General features: G+C 36.1%; 1 protein-coding gene across 1 annotated transcript in view; it reads right to left on the reverse strand.

The window, feature by feature from the left end:
* TSC22D1 (TSC22 domain family member 1) overlaps positions 1-14790 on the reverse strand; it is a 145448-nt gene that overhangs the window by 52287 nt on the left and 78371 nt on the right. The window lies entirely within an intron of this gene.

Raw genomic sequence — 14790 nt, forward strand, 5'->3', positions numbered from 1 at the left:
AAACATTGATTAAAATATTAATGATAGCAACTAACATTTATTGAGTGCTTACTAATATGCCAGATGTTATTCCAAGTGCTTTAGAAAGATATTTATGCTTCACAATTATCCCAAGATCATAAATGCAACAAGTGCTAAAGCCGGTATTTAAACTCAGAGAGTCTAACTTTAAAGCTTATATTCCTAATCAGTACATTATATAAAACTATTTTTGTAATATTCTTTACATTAAGAAATTTTTAAAAAGTAACTACATTATTTAGATAGGTTTTCCCCTAAATTACGAATACACTTAATAATGTACGATGCAGTTAGACATTCAGTGAATTAACAAGCAACATATTGAGATACAGCTTTCTCTAGACAGTCTTTCAGCTACAAATTGGATGTTCAATTTTAATCTCCCAGTCTTTATAACAATTATCAATTAGCAAATTTTAAAACAAGGATGCTTTGTAGAAAGCTAGCACAATCAGCTAGCTTTATTTTAAAATCATGAAGTATCAAGAAAATTGTAGGAAATTTGCCATGGCTACTTTAACAAGAATTATGGGCCGGGCGCGGTGGCTAAAGCCTGTAATCCCAGCATGTTGGGAGGCCGAGGCAGACGGATCATGAGGTCAGGAGATCGAGACCATCCTGGCTAACACAGTGAAACACCGTCTCTACTACAAATAAAAAAATTAAAAAATTAGCCGGGCGTGTTGGCAGGCGCCTGTAGTCCCAGCAACAGGCTGAGGCAGGAGAATGGCGTGAACCCGGGAGGCGGAGCTTGCAGTGAGCGGAGATCGCGCCACTGCACTCCAGCCTGGGCGACAGAGCGAGATTCCGTCTCAAAAAAAAAAAAAGAATTATGAAACAAGATCTACAAAAATTGGCTGACCATGAACATAGACAGGATATTATTTGAATAGCTCAAAACGCCCACATTCTACAGACTGGTCAATTAAGTTAAAGGACATGCAGAAAGATGCTGGACTTGGAATATGCCATTGGGAAAAATCCAAATGTACACCAAGAAGTAATTATTCTGACCTAACAGTAGATGGCGCTAATACAACGTATCCTTTTCATTAAAAAATGATCCATTTAGCCTTCTAGATTATTTTTACGAATGCAACCAGGGCTCTTAAATTAAGTACAATTTGATTCATATAATTTCATTTCTAACCTAATTTTGCTTAAGCTGAACACATAGGTATCTTATACACGAATCTTGGCCCTTTTTAAAAGCATTACTTAAACATAGATTAAAACACTACAAAATTTGCTAACAAATAAAACAGACATACATACTATCACAAAGTTTGAAACTGAAAAAAGTAGGAACAGGTTTTAAGAAACCCTCAAAACAAATAGTATCTGAACGTTTTGAGGTTTGAGTAGCCTAAGAGTTTGAAATTATGCCTACAGTTCAACTATGGGAATGCTAAAAAAAAAAATCCCTCGAAAATCTCTAGTCTCTACAGTAACAAGATTTCCATTTCTTACTGTAAAACCTTTTAAGGCTATGAAGAATATACTAATTTCTTGTTGACAAGCAAGGGAACACAGTCCTTCCTCCCTTCCCATACTAGCCCATCCTATATACTTTATAAATAATAGTGCTTCTCAATTCAGAGGTAAATAATGTCTCCGAATGTGAGCACAGAAACATACGTTACTTTAATTAGTCTGGAAGCGGAAAAATGCATAGCTGTGTATTATTATCATGTTAGTTTAGAATGGGAGATGCGGTTGGAGAAGGCAGGAAATGATGGAAATTGTTAAAGGTACAACTAATATTCATGATAAACATATTTAACAATTTATGGCCCAACGCAAACCCTAGAAGTAAATCTAAGTATAGGCCACACCACAGAATAATAGTACATATGCAGCACCACAGAATAATAGTACAGCAGTATCATTAGTTGATGGGCTCTTTCCCACATCGAACCTCAAGCCACACAGGTGGGTATCCCTTCTGCTTACTGGGCTGCATATAAAGGACTGATTACCAGAAGGTATTTTAACTGATAACACTGGAATTGTAGAAAATACATGAGCATCTGTGTTTTGACTCCTAGTCCCAACACTTGTATACTATAACTCAGGAAGTCACTTAACTTTCAAATTTGATTTCCTCATTTACAAAATGAAAAGTAAGGTGGGATTATATGTAGTGAGAACTGAAAAAGAATAGATATGTAGAGTATGTAAGATGAGTAGTACATAAAGAGTCAATAAATATTGGAGTCCATCCTCTTTCTTTTACCATATTATAGAAGCAATAAGGAGCAGGCAGCAATAATAGTACATATCCACTTAAGCTGACTCCAATCAAGACAATAGTTAGAAAATAAGAGTTTTAAAGAATAGAATGCATGCTGCCCCCCATCACCAAGAACTAATAAAGTACAAGTTTTCTGAAAAATGAGTGCTTAGTATAAGTAAATGAAACTCAAAGCCATAAGCAATAGGCCCTATAAATAGTGACTCCAGCTATGAATCTAAAAGCAATCACCATGATATATATATGGAAAGTTCTTTTAGTCATATTTCAGTCTTTAAATGTATAGCAATTCTTTCAGGATAACACAAACTTTGTACAAGGTTATTAAAAGTGTTTTTAGTAAGATTTTTAAATTAATCCCATACATAACAAATATTAGACCTCTAGATTACCTTTCTAATTAGACATTTCAAAAATGTCCTACTAGTTCAGAGAGAACAGATGACTAGAATAACCTGGAAATGGGTACCCAGATATTTGTAGAACTAGAATAAAATAAAGGCATTTTTCAGATAAGCATAAAAGTTTACCACCATTTGACATTCACTAAAGGAATTCACAAAAAATATTATTTAGGAAGAAGAAAAATACTCCATTAGAAAGGTCTCAGTTACAAGAAAGAACAGTAGGCAAAGAAACTGGTAAACCTGTGGGCCAATCTAAACAAACATTACCTATATAAACTACTGTCAAATTTGTAGAATTATTTAAAGTTAAAAATATGGATAAGAGTATCAAATAAATTGTAGGTAGTGGGGAAGGTTAGGGTAATTAGTGTTAAACTGTTGTAAGGCTTCTGTATTTTTTCAAGGGGGATGGGTTTTTAAATATGGAATAATTTTAGATTTTGTTAGATGGATTAGACAAAAGTATAAACTAAAGGAACATTAATACATAGCTCCCCAACCAGAAAAGGCGAAAAAGAAAATGTAAATAATCCAAAGCAAAAATCTTAATCTAAAAAAATAAGGCAAGAATGGAGGGCAAAGCATAGAAAAAGCAGGACAAACAGAAGAACAGGGATGGAATAAAGAAATTCAGATCCATAATCACAATAAATATAAACAGACAAGACTCACCAAAGATTTTAAATGTCACCCCCACAAAAAAACAATCCACTATATGATATTTACAAGAAACACACTAAAATATAAGGGCATGCAAATGCTAAAAGATGAAAAGTGGAAGTAGAAAAAGATACCACTGGCAATATTAACCAAAGAAAGGTGGAATAACCTTGTTAAATAAGACAAAATAAATCTAAGCAAAATGCATCATTAGGGTTAAAGAGAATCGTGACATAACAGCTTCAATGCACCAGGAAGATATAAGAATTCTAAACTTACATGCACTGAATATAGATAAACAGACAAAGAAAAATTTGCTAGAACTCTAAGGAAGTATCAAATAATCTCTATATTATTGTTAGGTCTAGCAGACAAAATTAGTTAAGATACTAAAGATCTAATTAAAGCAATTTAAAAACTTGACTGAATGGACACATAGAGAATACTCAGCCTCAAAATTAAAGAATTACAGGCATACATGGACGATCTATATAAACTGTTCATGTGCTAAACCATACAGCAAGACCAAATACATTTAAAAGAATCAGTTCATACAACCACGTTTGCTGAACACTATGCAATTAATTAATGTGTAATTCACTAACAAAATGACAAAGCATAAAAGCACCCACCCACACTGGATAATTTCAAAACACTTTAAATAATATGTGGATCAAAAAATAAATCTTAACAGAAACTTAAGACACTTAGAATGAAAAAGAAATGCAGATTTCTAAAATATGCTATGAAGTAGTCAGAAGGAATTGTATAGCTTAAATGCTTATATTATTGTAAATGCTTACAATAAGGTAGAGGATTATAAACTTAGGAAATGTAAAAAAAAAAAAAAAAAACCTATAAGGTTTTAAATGCAAAGTTTCTACCATCTACCAAACTGCCAAGTAACAGAAGATGAAACTCTTGTATAAAAACTTTTCTAGAGATTTTACATATATATAAAATTATTTACTCTCCAGCTTATTTTAAGAGGCTAGTAAAACCTTTAAACCAAAATCAGAAAAGCATAGTTAAAAAAAGAAATTACTGGCCAGGTGTGGTGGCTCACGCCTGTAATCCCAGCACTTTGGAAGGCCAAGGCAGGTGGATCACCTGAGGTCAGGAGTTCAAGACCAGCCTGTCCAACATGGCAAAACCCCATCTCTACTAAAAATACAAAAATTAGCCAGGCGTGGTGATGCACACCTGTAACCCCAGCTACTGGGGAGGCTAAGGCAGGAGAATCACTTGAACCTGGGAGGTGGAGGTTGCAGTGAGCCGAGATCGTGCCACTGTACTCCAGCCTAGGCAACAGAGCAAGACTCCATCTCAAAAAAAAAAAAAAAAAAAAAGAAAAGAAAAAGAAATTACCAGCCATTCCTTTTATGAACAATGTAAAAATTCTTAAAAACAAAATTAAAACGAATCTAGTAGTGAATAAAGAGGTATCAGGACCAAATTGAGTTTATCCCAGCAATACAGGAGTAGCTTACCATTAGAAAATCAAGAAAGATCACTTCAAGAGGTTAAAAAAAAAAAAAGATAAATAGATAAATAAATTTCTTGTTAAGAAGAAAACACAGTACACTAAAAGTAAAAAAACACTTCTTGGCTAGGTGCATTAGCTCACACCTGTAATCCCAGCACTTTGGGAGGCCAAGGCAGGCGGATCACTTCAGGCCAGGAGTTTGAGACCAGCCCTGGCCAATGTGGCAATACCCCCACTCTACTAAAAATACAAAAATTAGCTGGGCGTGGTGGTGCACGACTGTAATCCCAGTTATTTGGGAGGCTAAGGCATGAGAGTTGCTTGAGCTTGGGAGGTGGAGGTTGCAGTGAGTTGAGATCATACCACTGCACTCCAGCCTGGGCAACAGATCAAGACTCTTGTCTCAAAAGAAAAAAAAAGAAACTTTAATAACATAAAATATATCTACCAAAATCTACAGAACACATCCTTTTTAATGGTCAAATGTCAGAAGTATTTGTTTCAAAATGAGTAACAAGTACGTGCAGTATCAGCACTCTACTGGTAACTGAAGTCCTGCATTGTCTAATACAATAGCTACTAGCCATACACACACAGCTATGAGGCCTGGAAATACAGCTAGTCCAAACTGAGATGTGCTGTAAGTGCAAAATACACACCAGCTTTTTAAGATTTAGTACCCCCCCAAAAGTAAAATATCTCATTAATTTTATAATGATTGCATATTGAAATGACAATTTTGAGTTAAATAAAATAAAGCAAATTATTAAAACTAACTTCACCTGTTTTTTGTTTTTTTTTCCACTGTGACTACCAGCCATTTTTAAATTACACATAAGGCTAACGTTACATTTCCATTGGATAGTGCTATCCTAATCAGTTAGTAAAACAAGAAAAAAAGAACAGAACGAACCAATATTGGAAAAGAAAAAACAAAGCTGTCATTATTCTCAGATGCTATGGTTATCTACATAGAAAAACAAAATAATATATAAAGAATCTGTTAGAATCAATAAGAAGGTTTAGCAAAATGGCTAATTGCATTCTGCATATATGAACACTTAGAAAATGTAATTTTCAAAAAGATACCATTGACAAACAAAAATATAAAACACCTAGAATTTAACAAAGGATACACAGAATTTTATTGAACTATATTAAAGAGACTGAAATAAACAGAGAAATTCAATATCGAAAATCCCCAAATTCATCTGTAGATTCAGCAGTATTCTTAAATCCAATGGTATTCACCAAAATCCCAAAATAGTTTTATGAGGAACCATAAAATTTGTATGGAAGACCCCACAATAGCCATGGCATCTTAAAGAAGAAGAAAGTGAAGAGACCTTCCCAGATACCAAAACTTTTCAGCAAAGCAATATTCCATTAAAAGAACAGATTGCAGAAATGAAATTAACCCTAAATATATGGATTTATGACAAAAGCAGCACTGCAAAAAAAGAGAAAGTCTTTTCAAATATTGGTGCTGAGTCAATTAGGTATCCACATGGGGAAAAAATTACTTTTGAGCCTTACCTCATTTCATGCAAAAAAAAAAAAAAAAAAAAATCAGAAGAATTATAGCTCTAACTGTGAAAGGTAAAACTGTTCCTAGAAGATAAATAGGAGAATATTTTGGGAATAGGCAAAGATTTTTTTAAACAGGATACAAAAACATTAACTATAAAGGAAAAGCTGAACAAAGTAAACTACATCAAAATTAGGAATTTATGATTATTAAAAGACATCAATAAGAGAACAAAAATTTAAGTCACATGGAGAAGAGATATTTGTTAAACATCAAAGAGCTCATTTTATAAATATTAAGACAAGTCCTAAAATCAATAATAAAAAAAAAAGACAAATAAACCACTAGAAAAATAGGCAAGGCTGAGAACACTGGCTCATGCCTATAATTCCAGCACTTTGGGAGGCTGAGGTGGGAGGATTGTTTCAGGCCAGGAATTCCAGACCAGCCTGGGCAACATAGCAAGACCTCATCTCTATAAAGAATTTTAAAAAATAAAAATAAATTACATAAATAAAATAAAAAAGAAAAATAGGCAAGAGACTTTAATAGGCGTTTTATAAAATAATATATCCAAATTGTCTGCCTATTAATAGATCTATGCTCAATCTCAACAGCACTAAGGGAAATGCAATTTAAAACCACAATGAGGTACCACTACACACCACCAAGATGGCCAAAATTTGAAAGACTGACAGGGGTTAAACCTAAGAGATGGATGGAATGTGGAACAGCTGGAACATTCACATACACAGCTAGGAGTGAAAACAGGTACAACCACTTTGGAAATGTGGCAGTATCTACTCAAGACGAACATACACAAACCTACCAGCAGTTCCATTCCTACAAATATCCCCAACAGAGATGCAAAGGTGTACTAGCCCCCAGATGGAAAAAACCCAAATATCTATCAACAGAATAGAGAAATAAAATATGGCATACTTGTACAAATAGTATATATCTATGAAAATGAACAAACTTCTATGAAGCTCAACATGAATGAATCTCACATAGTATTGAACAAGGAAGATAAGAAACAAAAGAATATATAGTATACAATTTCATTTATGTAAATTTCAAAATGGCCAAAACTAACTGATAGTGTTAGAGGTCTGTAGAGGAGGTATCGCTAGGGAGAAGAATAGTACTTAGCAGGTCATTTGAGAGAATGCTAAGTTTTTTGTTTTTTGTTTTTTTCATGTGGATGGAGGTTACATACCCATTACTTTGTAATAATTCATCAAGTGATATGATTTGTATATTTTCCTCTCTGTATGCTATATTTCAATTTTAAAAAATAATTCTGAATAATTAAAGATATAAATGTTCAACCAAAAAAATCAATATTTTAGAAGAAATTATAGGAAACTCTCTTGATGACACTGAGGTAATAAAAGATGTCTTAAACCCAAGAATCGCTAACTATAAAGAATATATTCATAGGCTGGGCATAGTAGTTCACGCCTGTAATCCCAGCACTCTGAGAGACCGAGGCGGGCAGATCATCTGAGGTCGGGAGTTCGAGACCAGCCTGACCAATATGGAGAAACCCCGTCTCTACTAAAAATACAAAATTAGCCAGGCATGGTGGTGCATGCCTGTAATCCCAGCTACTCGGGAGGCTGAGGCAGGAGAATCACTTGAACCTGGGAGGTGGAGGTTGCAGTGAGCCAAGATCACGCCACTGCACTCCAGCCTGGGCAACAAGGCTGGAGTGAAACTCCGTCTCATTAAAAAAAATGAAACTCCGTCTCATTAAAAAAAAATATATACATATATATGTATATATTCATAAATTTGACTACATTAAAGTTAAGAACTTCTGTTCAAAGGATATCACAATTAGCCAGGCCTGGTGGCACATGCCCGTGGTCCCAGACACTTGGGAGGCTGAGGCAGGAAGAATCATTTGAACTCAGGAGGCAGAGGTTGCAGTGAGCCAAGATGGTGCCACTGCACTCCAGCCTGGGTGACAGAGCAAGACTCCGTCTCAAAAAAACAAAACAAACAAAGGACATCACAGAGAATGTGAAAAGGCATACCACAAATGAGGCAATAATGTCGACAATACATGTAGCCTAAAGATTAGTATCCAGAGGCCGGGCGCGGTGGCTCACGCCTGTAATCCCAGCACTTTGGGAGGCCGAGGCGGGTGGATCACAAGGTCAGGAAATCGAGACCATCCTGGCTAACATGGTGAAACCCTGTCTCTACTAAAAATACAAAAAAATTAGCTGGGCGTAGTGGTGGGCGCCTGTAGTCCCAGCTACTCAGGAAGCTGAGGCAGGAGAACGGCGTGAACCCGGCAGGCGGCGCTTGCAGTGAGCCGAGATCGCGCCACTGCACTCCAGCCTGGGAGGCAGAGCGAGACTCCGTCTCAAAAAAAAAAAAAAAAAAAGATTAGTATCCAGAATACATAAAGAGCTTCCACAAATAAGTACAATCCAAAAAAATCCAATAGAAAACTGAGAAAATGAATTTTACGGAAAAGGAAATATGAACAGTTTAACAGATATAAATAACATGCTTAGCTTGAAATTAAAACCACAATGAACTAATATTTACAAGCATTATATCAGCAAAATTGAAGCAGCCCGACAATATCAAATGTTAGGAAAACAATAATCAATGGAGTTTTTTATGTGTTGATGGTAGGAAAGCGAAGTGGAACAATCATTGTAGAAAACAATGTGATATCATCTTGTAAAGCTGAACATGTATATCTTCCATGATTCAGTCATTTCATTTCAGTGGAAACACTATACATATCTTCTTAAGCACACACATAAAAATGTTCATACTAGCATTGTTCATCTTCACAAAACATAAAAACTGGAAACAACCCTAAATGCCCATCAAGTAGAGAGCAGATCAATTGTGGTACATTCACGTCTAAGTTTCGTTCATTCATGAAATGAACAACATACAGATGCTCCTTAATCTACAATGGGGTTACATTCTTATAAACCCATCATATGTTAAAAATACTGTCAGTCAAAAATACAGTTAAATAGCTAGCTTACTGAACATCATAGCTTAGCCTAGCCTACCTTAAATGTGCTCAGAACATTTACATTAGCCTACAATTGGGCAAAATCATCTAACACAAAACCTATTTTATAACAAAGTGTTGAATATCTCATGTAATTTATTGAATACTCAAAGTGAAAAAACAGAATGGCTGTACAGTTTTTACTGAATGTGTATCGCTTTTGCACGATTGTAAAGTTGGAAAATCTTGAATTGAACCATAGTAAGTTAGAGACCATCTGTACAGCTATACACGACATGGATACTCTTAGATCAATACTGAGTGAAAAATGTAAAACAGACAAGACTCTGTACAGGATTCCATATAAAGCATAAGACAAAACTAAGCAACACATTGTTTAGGGATATGTACATATCTAGGTAAGCTGCTTTGGAGTCTGCTTTGTTTTAAAACGCAGAAATATAAGCTCCCCCCTCCAAACAAAAAAAAATCACTCTAGTACTTATCTCTGGAGGAATGGTGGAGGATGGGGCTGGGAGGAATACAATATCGTTTCAAAGTTACTATGATGTGTTAGCTTTAAGTTTGGTATTAGATTCACAGGGTTTTTTTTCCTAATAATTTACTTAAAAGTTATGTATTTCTTTTACATGAATCCCATAACAAATGACAAAAAAAACTTCTTAAAATACATAAATATGAGTTCTAATATTTCCCTTGAAAACTGCTCAAGAGATATACCTCCCTTGTAGCTCCTGGCATCTGCTAACTCAAATCCCTCTCTCTCTAGCTCAGAAACTCTTCTATCAAATTTATTCTTCAAAAAAATCACCCATGGGAGTAATGTCAGCAAAGACAGCAGAGTACCAATGGCCCTTCCCTCCAGAAAAACACACAAACAAAAAAATGAGAAGAAACTATCAGAATTAACTTCATCTGAACGCTGGAAAATAGTCAAAGGTTTACAGCAACTAAGTGAATAGTGACTCAAGAAAGAGGAAACATGAAATTTTGGTGGCATTTTTACTTGCCCTTGCCCCAATGCCCTCCCTGATTTAGTGACAATCTTGACAATGGCAGCCCACATTTCCAGTGTGGGACTCCAGTTCTACAGAAGGCAGAGCAGATCTTATTTTCAAAGAACTGTGTTTGTCTGTTTTGACTTATCTGGGGACAATCTTCAGGCCTGACAAGACACTTGCCTTACTTTCACCTAACTCAAGACTTTCTCAAGGCAGAAAAGTGGCTATACAGAGGGCATTCTTTGAAAACATTGAAAGGCAAATGAACAACCCACCATCACCTGAAGCAAAAGATTACTGTTAAGGCACACAAAAGATATGCTGCAGCCTGGGAAGAAAGATTCTTTGGAGATTTAGTGCATTGAAAAGCTGCCATGTGTTACTGGGGAATTTAGAAAGCCATATGCATGCCCGTGGTAGGATGCATATTCAGAAAAGACCTGAGAAGACCCTAAACTTTCACATCTTGCTGATCTTTAGGCTCAGTTCAAGCAGGCTATGAGAGGACTGTAAATAACCTGTCTAAGCTTTGAAAAAGTGCCCCAGTGCAGAGCCAATCAGCACATTTTAGAAGAATACATTTTGTTGTTTATTTATTTATTTTTATTTTGGAAGTAGTGGTGAGGTGGGTGGTGAGGCTCCAGGTATTCAAGGCCATCTGTCAAAACAATTGCTAACCACAAGCTAACAAGCAGACACTTCAGACATCATACATGACAAAGGTACAGTCTTTACAAAAATAGCTTACAAAAGTTGGCCAGGTGCAGTGGCTCATGCCTGTAATCCCAGCACTTTGGGAGGATGAGGAGGGAAGATTGCTTACGTCCAGGAGTTCAAGACCAGCCTGGGCAACACAGCACGACATCATCTCTACAAACAATTTAAAAATTAGCCAAGCATGGTCGGGCACGGTGGCTCACACCTCTAATCCCAGCACTTTGGGAAGCCAAGGCAGGCGGATCACTTGAGGTCAGGAGTTTGAGACTAGCCTGGCCAACATGTTGAAACCCTGTCTCTACTAAAAATACAAAAATTAGCCAGGCGTGGTGGTGTGCACGTGTAATCCCAGGTACTTGGGAGGCTGAGGCAGGAGAATCGCTTGAACCCAAGAGGTGGAGGTTGCAGTGAGCCAAGATCACACCACGGCACTCCAGCCTGGGTGACAGACCAAGACTCCATATCAAAAAAAAAAAAAAAAAAAAAAGATTAGCCAAGCATGGTAGCACATACCTGTGGTCCCAGATACTTAAGAGGCTGAAGCAGGAGTACTGCTTGAGCCTGGGAGGTCAAGGCTGCAGTGAGCCATAATTGTGCCACTGCATTTCAGCCTGGGCAACACAGCGAGACCCCATCTCAAAAAAAATAAAAAATAAAAAGAAAGTCACCAAACAATTACAACCCACACAAGCAACAAAAACAAACTCTGAGGATCTGAGGAAGGGGAAGAATCTGAATTCCAGCATTATCACACATTACAATAATAAAATGTCCAGTTTTCAAAAACTTACAAAGCATGCAAAGAAACAAGAAAATATGACCCATCATGGAAGAAATTAACAGAAACTGTTCCTGACATTGGACTTACTAGACAAAGACTTTAAATCAGATTTCTTAAGTATGCTCAAAGAGCTTAAAGGAAACATGGACAAGGAACTAAAGGAAACCAGGAGAATTATGTCTCAACAAATACAGAATATCAGTAACAAGACAGAAAGTATAAAAAGGAACCAAAGGGAAATTCTAGAATTGATAAATACAATAACTGAAATGAAAATTGCACTAGGGAGGTTTAAGAGCAGATCTGAGTAGGCAGAAGAAAGAAACAGTGAAACTGAAAATAGGCCAATTGAAATTATCAAACTAGAGGAGCAGAAAGAATGAAGAAAAATGAATGGAGGCCAAAAGACCGGTGAGGTAACATCAAGCACTCTCAACACATAATGAGAGTTCCAGAAGGAAAGAATAGACAGAAAGGGAAAGAATTATTTGAAGAAATAATGGCCAAAAACTTCCCAAATTTGATAAGCCAATTTCTCAGCAGAGACTATATGTAAGCCAGAAAGCAGCAGGGTGACATATTTAAAATGCTGAGGAAAAAAAAAAAAAACCAGTCTAACGGTAATTCTATATCTGACAAAACTATCTTTTAAAAATGAGAGAGAAATTAAGACATTCTCCCTAGTAGACCTGCCCTACAAGTGATGCTAAAGAAGTCCTTCAGGTGGAAATGAAAGGATGCTAGATAATAACACAAAGCCATACAAAGAAATAAAGAATACTGGTAAAGGTAACTGTATAGATAAATATGAAAGTCAGTACTATTTTACTTCTTAATTTGCAACTCTTCTTTTTTTACCCTTATGAACTAAAAGACACCTACATAAAACAATAATCATAAATCTGTTGACAGTGACACCACGTAAAAGAAGTAATTTGTAGCAACAACATAAAAAAAAAACAGGCCAGTGGAATAAAACTGAGAATCTAGAAATAAACACCTACATCTACAACCAACTGATTTCAGAAAAGGGTGTCAAGACCATCCAAAGGACAAAGAATAATCTCTTTTAATAAATGGTGCTGGCACAACTGGATATCCATATGCAAAAAAATTAAGTTGGACACTTTAACATATACAACTCAAAATATACCAATGAACTAAATGTAACAGTTAAAACTATAAAATTCTTAGAGCAAAACATAGAGTGTATATTCATAACCTTGGACTTGACAATAGACAGATATAATACCAAACATATAAGCAAAAAAGAATAGATAAATTGAACTTCATCAAAATTAAAACTTTTGTACATCAAAATGAAAGATAACCTACAGAATGGGAGAAAATATTTGTGAATTGTATAAGAGACTTGTATCTAGAATACATAAAGAACTCTTACAACTCAACAAAAACACAACTCAATTAAAAAATGTGCAAAGAATTTGAAAAGACCTTTTGGGTATACACCTGGGAGTGGAATTAAGAAGATATACAAATGGCTGACAAGCACATGAAAGATGCTCATCATTAGCTATTAGGGAAATGGAAATCAAAGCCACAAGAGGCCAGTGTAGTGGCTCACGCCCATAATCCCAGCACTTTGGGAGGCTATTGCTTAGGCCAGGAGTTTGAGACTAGCCTGGACAACATAGGGAGACCCTGTCTCCACAAAACTTTTTTTAAAAAATCAGTGGGGTGGCCGGGTGTGGTGGCTCACACCTGTAATCCCAGCACTTTGGGAGGCCGAGGCGGGTGGATCACCTGAGGGCAGGAGTTCGAGACCAGCCTGGCCAACATTGCGAAACCCCATCTCTACTAAAAATACAAAAAAATTAGCCAGGCGTGGTGGCAAGCGCCTGTGGTCCCAGCTACTCAGGAGGTTGAGACAGGAGAATCACTGGAACCCGAGAGGTGGAGGTTGCAGTGAGCCAAGATCACACCATTGCATTTCAGCCTGGGCAACAAAAGCGAGACTCTGTCTCAAAAAATAATAATCATAAAAAAAAAATAAATTAGTGGGGCATAGTGATATACACCTGCAGTCTCAGCTATTCAGGAGGCAAAGATAGGGGGATCGCTTGAGCCCAGGAGTGTGAGGCTACTACTGCACTCCAGCCTGGACAAAAAAGTGAGACTCTGTCTCAAAAAACAAAGCCACAAGATACCACTTCACACCCACTAGGATAGCTACAATAAAAAATATGGAAAATAACAAGTGTTGGTGAGGATGAGAAGAAACTGGATCCCTCATACAATGGTGAGAGCGTAAAGTGGTATAACTGCTGTGCTATATATATATATATAGCAGTTTCTCAAAAAATTAAACATGGAATTATGAGTCACTCTTCCACTCTTAGATGTTACCAAAATAATTGAAAATGGGTAGTAAGACACTACCTGTTCTAATGTTCACAGGAGCTTTCACAATAGCCAAAAGGTGAAAACACCTCAAATATCCATCAGTAGATAAACAAACAAAATGTGGTAAATATATACATGAAATATCATTCAGCCATATAAATAAAGTACTGATTTGTATTATAATATGGATGATCTTAAAAATCGTGCTAAGTGAAAGAGGCCACATACAAGGTCACATAGTATATGATTTCATTCATATGAAATATTCAGAATAGGTAAATTCATAGAAACAGAAAGCATATTGGTGGGTGCCAAGGGCTGGGGCAGAGGCAAACTGGGAATTGCCACTTTCTTTTGGGGTGATGAAAATGTTTTGAGACTTGATAAAGGTGACAGTTACACAACACTGTGAATGTACCAAATACTACTATATAGTTCAAATGGTTAATCTTATGTTGTTTATAAATTAAATGTCACCTCAATTTAAAAAGGAAACAAGAACAACAACAACAACAAAACACCTGTGGCCTTAATCAGAAAGCCACAAATTATCTTCAA

The sequence above is a fragment of the Pan paniscus genome, chromosome 14 (genome assembly GCF_029289425.2).
Source record: "Pan paniscus chromosome 14, NHGRI_mPanPan1-v2.0_pri, whole genome shotgun sequence".
Classification (NCBI taxonomy): Eukaryota; Metazoa; Chordata; class Mammalia; order Primates; family Hominidae; genus Pan; species Pan paniscus.